The sequence below is a fragment of the Mustela putorius genome, unplaced genomic scaffold, assembly GCF_011764305.1.
Source record: "Mustela putorius furo isolate JIRA1106 unplaced genomic scaffold, ASM1176430v1.1 tig00000873_pilon_pilon_pilon, whole genome shotgun sequence".
Lineage (NCBI taxonomy): Eukaryota > Metazoa > Chordata > Mammalia > Carnivora > Mustelidae > Mustela > Mustela putorius.
The window spans coordinates 3946982-3953044 of NW_025421504.1; positions in this window are offsets into that span (position 1 = coordinate 3946982).

Sequence of the window (6063 nt, forward strand, 5' to 3'; positions counted from 1 at the left end):
GTGATGGCCATTAAAGGAGGCAGTGGGGGGAGGCAGGGGAAGGGCCACAAGACATCTGGCTCATCTGGAGAGGAATTCTCGCAGGGGCATGGCGGGGGTGGGTGGGTGGGTGGGAATGCTTTGTGGTGCAGTGGTTCGAGCTTGCCCTGGGACCCAAACCACTCCCAGAATCCCAAACGCACCGTCCTGATCCTGCGACTGGGGACAAGCCGTTCAAACCGCCCCTCCCCCAACTCAAATTCGCCAGCCTGACTGTTCCCAAGCAGGGGCTGGGATTCACTCTGCTGCCAGCTTCTTGGGCGTCTCGGTACCCCCTCCAGGTGGGGCCGGGACTTCCCAACACTAAAGGCCATTCAGCTGCCCCGGGGGCTCACGGACTCATGGATCCCAGTAGGGTCCCCGAGACCAATCGCTCCAGGGCGGACATTAGAGCCGGAGAGCCGACGCGCCAGCAGCTGTAGAAGGCTCCTCGTGGATAAAGACGGGGCACGGGTCCTCGCGGGGCGTGCTGTGTACTTTCCCAAAGGAGGAGGCTCACCTTGCTCGCCGCCGTAGTTCCCAGGGGACAGGAGCATAAAGAGGACTTATGCCCACAGCCTTGCTTACTTGGCAGGGGACCCGCAGTCTGGATCCGTTGTGCCAAAAGCAGCAAAGGGAGTGGCGTTCGACAAGTCGGAACGGTGCTGTTTCCAAATTAAGTCCCCCAGGCGTACCGCCGACGTGCCCTTGTGGGGGGACGGAGGGTGGCCAGCTCTGACACTTGCAACATTTGAACAGCACGCCCCGGGGACATGCTGCCAGACGGCAATGGTGGGACCCCAGGCGACCAGCCACTCCTCCGAGGACCCACGGCACTTGCCATCTTCTGTCTCTCAGAAGGAGAGGCTGGGATTCCAGAAGACCCACCACGAGCCTGGTCCTCAAAACGGCCCCTGGTAGGCATCACGATCCTGCCTGCCAGGGAAGGAAGCCGACCCGCAGCGGTCATTGGCCGGAAGGCGCAGGGCTAGTAAGTGGGGGACAGCATTCGAACTCAGATCTGGTTACGCCAAAGTTCCCGCGTCTCTCTCTCGCCTCCTTGTTTGCAGTCGTCCTTCGATGCTGCGATCTAGGCGAACAGGGACGCCCGCGCGTGTGCGACAGGCGTGAGTGTTGTTTTGTGTAGCCGAGGACGCCGAGGGCTTGGGGCCTGCGCCGAACCCAGCACACACTTACCGAGCGCAAACTTTGGAGGACCCCGTGTGCTGTTGTGAACGCTGGCTGTGTTTTCCCCTCGGGCCTGCACGAGTGCCTGCGTGGACACGTGCCCCGGGCTGCAGGATCATTAAGGGAGCGTTCGTCTTCCAAACCACGATGATCCAGAGTCTCTCCGGACCGGTGACTCACACGTACTGAATTTCCAGGTGATGGAAACGTTACCTCTTCGCATGGATTAGCTCCTTGGACCCTTACACCGCCTCCAGTGAGGAAGGGAGGGGGGAACAGCATGGGAGGGGGCCCCACGGTTCGTGAATGGGTCTGCAGGATGCGGCTCACCCCTGAGGCTGGCCCTTCTCCCGCTCCTGGGCCGGCGTTCCCCATCACTCTTGTCCATAACTCCCTCTGCCTCCCCTGCGAGGACTCCATGTTTGGAGACACGTTGCCAACAAAACCGAATGCATTACGTAAGTGTGAACGTGTTTGCCAGTTTTTATTAATCAAAGACATATGCACCTGCCAATCACAGCTCCTGCTGGGTGCGCGGCCCCCGGGGAAGAGGCTCGAGGACTTTGACCGAGTGGGAGGACTTTTCCTGGATTTACTCACCCCCTAGGATTCTGTGTACCTACTAAGTGCACCGTTCAAGGTGTTTGAGATATGTTGGTGAACAAAACAGATTTCCAGAGTGTTAGGTTCCAGCAGTGGGGAGACAGAATGAACAAATACACAACAAACACACACCTTATGGGTGGTGTGTGGGAAACATCAGTGCCACAGAGACAATATCACCCAAGGTAAGGGGTGTTAGAAGAGGGAGGGATAAGTTCTAGTATAAAATAGGGATTTAGGACAGACCCGCAAAGACTATGACTTCCAGTGGGCACTTTCTAATCCCGGAAATAATTTGGACTTCTATGTTTCAGGGAACCCGCTTTGGTAACCCCTAGACTAGACCACCTGCTCAGCCTACAAGCAGACGTGACATCAAGGGAGGCCTGTCTTTGAAAGCAGCCTGTGAGCCCTGCCTGCAGCAGGTGCTGGGGTGGGATGGGTGCCCACTTCACTCAGGACTCTCTTGGGTGGGGAGATACCCCAGTCCCTGTCACCCCAAACTATAGGCTGAGCCATGCCGAGCACTCCCCCAGGATGGCCCAGAGCAGGGAAGCAACACAGGAAGGCTAAAAGCAGGATAGACATAGATTTCACTCCTCGTGAAATCCTGAACCATTGCCAGAGGCTTCCTGGGTCCCTTACTGAGAAAGACTGGGAGGCTCTGCCAGCCAGAGTGCGGTGATTGATTGGTGATGTCTGCCACGGTCGCTGGAGGGAGCCTGGTCTAAGTTCTTGTCTGGGGGTGGGGGGAGGTCTGAGCCAGAGCCTGATGCGGGGCTCGATCCCAGGACCCTGAGATCATGACCTGAGCCGAAGGCAGACCCTTCTCCAACTGAGCCGCCGGGTACCCTCACTCCTGTGAGTTTCAATTCCCGTATCCACAAAGTGCAGACTCTAATGGTCCCCGCTCCAGAGAGTCCCGAGGAGGAGAAGGGAACATGTGTGTGAGGCTCCACACCTCCCGGCACGAGAGAGCCCATCCAATAAACTGTCTGTGATAATCATTCTGATGCCGTCGATAGCAATGACGATAAATGACCACAGCCCCCGAGAGGGACAGTGTGGGGGTCATTCATCAGGGGCATCCTGGCCAGGTCCACGTAAGTGAGGTCCCCGAGGTCCACGGGCCCAGTTAGAGATCGAGTCTGTAGTCCCAGGATGGACACCAGAATGGACACAGTTGGTGGTTGGCGAGCGTGTTGCTTCTGGACCTGCGGGAAGGGTGCCATGGAAGAGCCCACCCAGTAGAGGCCCCTCCCTGTCCGGCCCCAGACAGCAGGGGCAAGCCAGCCCCTCCTCCCACGAAGGGTTAACTGCTAGGAGCAAGTGAGTTTCCCAAACACTTTGCTGCTAATTAGAAATTAGTCCCAGATCCTTCTGGAATTCTCTCTTCCATTTTTCAATACCAGGACAACGTTTTTTTCCCCAGAAATACATGTATCTGCTTTGAACAGCGGGTGGCTCTCCAGCCCGGGTGGGAGCTCATTTTGCTTTAGTTCTTCCCGAAGCCGCTCCCCAGAGAGGCAAACCCTTCTTGGCCTGTCGTTCAAGCGCATTCTCGAGGGAAGGGGTCTAGGGACCCGAAACAGGGTGGTTTTCGTCGGGCCCTTCCTTGTTACCGCCCTGTGTGCTTCCGTCTGTTGCCGCTGGAGCTGTGTGGTTTCCGGGGGTGTTAACCGCTGCTCCGAGGAGCGACCGTAGCCTCCCAGACGTGACCGCTCTCCAAGCGGGCAGCCACTCTGGGACTCAGTGTCCGAGTGACGCCGGGACCCAGAGATGGGGGAGAGCTCACGCCGGCCAGCAAGTAGCCGGAGACGGGGCTTGTTAACGCAGTGTCGGCAGAGCGTGGGTTAGTAGGCATCAAGCTCTGTGTTCGAATCCCAGCCCGGGCTCTTGCTGGCCTTACTGCTTGGGAAGGTCCCCACCTGACGCTCCGTGGTCCCATCGGTGAGGTGGGGCGGTAATCGCGTCCGGCTCAGGACCTCAGTGAGGGGCAGCAGGGGGAGGTGGAAAGGCAGAGCGAGCCCGCCAGCGCCGCCCCCACCCCCCCGCTCTGTTCCCAACCTGCCCCCTCCGTTCCTTGCCTCGATGCCCTCCCCAGACTCTCCGTCCCAGAGCTGGAATGGATGGCCTGGACCCAGGCCCACTCACCACTTGGGGAGGGAGAAGGGGAGAGACTCCTTCAGAGCATACAGTGATGCGGCCGCACCGTCCACGGGGGACCCCAGCCTGGGCTGCGTCTTCGTCCTGCCCTCGTAAAGGACCCTGCTGGGTGGACGGTCCCTTTCGCTCAAACTCCGTGCTTAGGAAAACAGCAAATTGGGTCAATTATTTGTTGGTTGAGCAAGTTTATATCAGGCCCTGGGGTAACCGTGTCACTCCCGTGCCTGACATCCTTCCCCAGCTCCCCCGCTGTCCCCGATAAATTCCCCACTTTATGGAAAGTGCCCCGGGCCCCACTGTTGTTAGTCGGGGATGCACCTGAATCCCTCGCTCTCTTTGAGGTCCTGGGGGGTCAGGACCATGGCTGGGACTCAGCCACATGTCCTCGACTCAGCCACGTGTCCTCCTTCCCAGGACAGGACCTGGAACCCAGCAGGGGCCCCAGAAAGCGCAGACGGCCATCAGAACGCGAGTCAGAAGATGGTGATGATGTCCGCAGCGCCAAAACTGACAGTTCATTTAACCCGGGGAGACTGATCGGAGGTAATTTCCAGTTTCGGACACACGTTGTTGTTACATACGTTCTGTTATGGGCTAAATCGTGTGCACCCAGATCCGTATGTTGAAGCCCTAACCCCCAGCGCCTCAGGGTGTGACTGTTTGGAGAGGAGCCTCTGACAAGGTGATGGGGTTGCACTGAGGTCATCAGGGTGGGCCCTGCCCCAATCCGGCGGGTGTCCTCGTTAGAAGAAGAGATTAGGATGCAGAGCAACGACCCTGTGAGGACCTAGGGAGATGGTGCCAGCCTCTCTGGTCTCTGGTCTCTCAGGGACCCGCAGTCCCTGCGGACTCTGGAATTGTGGCCTCCAGGACGGAGGCAGCCGAGGTCTGTGTGGGAGCTACTGGGTGTGCGGCACTTTGCTCAGGCTTCCATGGGGTCCGCTCCGTACGCCCCCCGCAAGGCTTCACCCACATCCTTGGCACCTCACCCGCCGGACCCAGCTCCCCAGCAAGTACAGATGAAAACTAATGGCATTTATTTAGGGACCCTGGAAAAGATGGGGAGGCGGCATCTGGGGGAAGGTTGCATTAACAAAGCAGAGGCAGGAGTAGCCCGTGGGTTCATTAGAGGCGCAGATTGTCAGCTCCGTCCTGAGAGTCAGAGGGACTGGGGACCGAGGAGGCAGGAGATGGGGACCCAGGCCCAGAGAGGACAGGGAAGGAAGGAGAGGGGAATGTTGCGCTCCAGAGAGGGAGCTGCGGGTCCTTTTGGGGGTGAGAGGTAAGAGGCTAGGAGAAGCTTGCCGGCCCCTTTCAGGAGCTGATGGAAAATTGTGGAGGCAAAGTCACTGCTCTGGCTCTGGAGACTTCCATCCCAGGTGGGTTTCTGCCTGAAGGCTGGCCGAATGGCTGGGGACACAGCTCCCCCTCCCATCTCCGCCCTGCAACGTGGGGGGAGAGCCCCCGAGCCCTGGCCTGGGGAAGCCCCAGGGAGGTCAGGACTCTCACCAGCCTGGGCCTTCGAGGCTCCCCTCAGACCCAGCTTTGTTCCTCCCTCTGCAGCCGCCAGAGATCGGCCAGGGGTGGGGTGGAGGAAGTGGGAAGCTCTTTTCTCTCTGCCAAGCGCTCACTTTTGCTCTCAGACTTCTCTGCTACCCTGTTCCACCAGGGCAGCTACGGCAGGGAAGTTAGGGAGAAGCTCCTGTGCCTTCTTTGGACAAAATCTCCCCATCAACCTCAGCTGGCCCCGCCTCGAGGAACCTGCACCCTAGGGGACTTGGGGGGACGCTGACATGGCTCCGTGGGGACAATGGTAATTCCTGCTCCATTCTTCCTGCCCACCCACCCCACCCCCCCCCCCGCCCTGGGCAGTGTCCCTTGATCCCCCACTGTGCCCTGCTCCTCTGCCCCCGCTCTGGGGACCAGTGACCTGAATCCAGGTTGGGTCACGGGACTGATCCATCTCAGAGGGCAGGAACAAGGGCGTCGTCCAACACCGGGGACAAGGAACCCGTGCACCCCCATCCCGCCGACCCGCTGGCCCCTGGCGTCTCGCCACACACATGTGCACACGCAAACACGTGCACG